Genomic DNA, 1,832 nt, shown 5'->3' on the forward strand with positions numbered 1-1,832 from the left:
ATTTTATCATTATTAAATTTAAGCTTAGGTAACCCTCTTACTAAGTCTCCTTGAATTAACCGTTGCAAAACACTCATACTAGCATGACCTAGTCTCCTATGCCATAACCAACTATCATGCTCATCCTTAGCAACTAGGCATAAATTAGTCATATCAATAGAATCTAAATGCACCATGTAAATGTTTCATATTCTATGACCAACAAGCATAATCTGATTAGATGCAATGTCAATGACTTTACAACCATTAATTTCAAATAAGACATTGAATCCTTTATCGCTTAATTGACTAACACTCAATAGATTATGCTTTAATCCATTCACATATAAAACATTCTTAATTTGTATGGAAGAGGTATTACCTATTATACCAATACCTTCAATGTGACCTTTTGAATTATCTCCAAAAGTCACTTCTCCTCCATTTTTGGCGTTAAGCTCAATGAACCGGCTTTTGTCTCCGGTCATATGTCTTGAGCATCCACTATCAAGGTACCATGAATTTGAATTTGTTTCCCGTGCCTTGTAGCAATGCTCCTTTCCCTACAAACATAGATTAATTTTTGATTTTTGGTACCCAAATTCTTTTGGGTCCATATTCATTAGTTTCCAAAATCCTAGTCCCCTTAGGTATCCATTTGTGTAGGATATTTTTATCTTTAGTAGTAATGAGTTCTTTAGGAACTCACATACTTCTAATGATTTTTCCTTTAGAGGTTCTTTGGGGACCTCTATGATTGTAGTTTCTAAAACTTTTTTTAACAAAGTTGGATTTTGAATTTCCACCTTTTTCAAAATGTTTTGTTCCAACTTTATCAAAAGAAGTTTTAAGATCATCAATTTTCTTTTGATGATTATCATTGATCTTTGAAAGTAAATTTTGCAAATCTAAATTTTCTTTTCAAACTCTTCTAGTTTGATTTGCAAATCTTTGATTTTACTTTCAAGATCGTTGTTAGTTTTGGATATGAGTTTGTTTTCATTTTTCAATTTTGAAACATCATTTTTATATTTTAAAAACAATTTCTCATAATCCGAAGCAACCCATTGTACTCCTCAAATAACTCATCATAAGATAAATCATCAAAATCGGATGAGTTAGAGGTTACCTTAGAATCTTCCCCAAATGCCATCAAGCACAAGTTTGCTACTTCTTGTTCCTCTTCATCGGAACTTTCTTCATCGCTCCATGTAGCCACATGAGCCTTGTGCTTATTCTTTGATTGACCCTTTTTCTTCAATTGTGGGCAATCATATTTGACATGCCCCGGCTTTTTGCATTCATAGCAAATGATTGGGTCCTTCTCTTTTGGTTCATTTTTTAGGCCTTTGTTTCATTTGAATTTTCTTCCTTGGTAAGGTCTCATCATTTTTCTGAACCGTTTGGCAAACAATGCCATTTCCTCGTCATCATCATCATTATTAGAATCACTCTCATCTTTTGTGGATTTGAGAGCAACTCCAATATTTTTCTTCTTCTCCTTTTCCTTTGGTGTCTCTTCAACTTTATCAAGGTCCACCTCATCTTCAAGCATCATCTCATGAGTGAGGAGTGAATCGATAAGTTCTTCAAGAGTTAAGGATGATAGGTCCTTAGACTCGATGATTGCCGTCTTCTTTGATTGCCATGATTTTGGAAGGGAGTAGACTAACTTCCTCACAAGCTTTTCATTTGAGATGATCACTCCATATGATTTGAGACCATTGACAATCGTTGAAAATCTATCCATCATAGCTTTGATGTCTTCATTTGGTTTCATCCTGAAATTTTCATAGCTATGCGTTAGAATACTAATTTTTGATTTCTTTACCTCATCTGTACCTTCATGTGTG

The sequence above is a fragment of the Hibiscus syriacus genome, unplaced genomic scaffold (assembly GCF_006381635.1).
Source record: "Hibiscus syriacus cultivar Baekdansim isolate YM2019G1 unplaced genomic scaffold, ASM638163v2 tig00110209_pilon, whole genome shotgun sequence".
NCBI classification, from domain to species: domain Eukaryota; kingdom Viridiplantae; phylum Streptophyta; class Magnoliopsida; order Malvales; family Malvaceae; genus Hibiscus; species Hibiscus syriacus.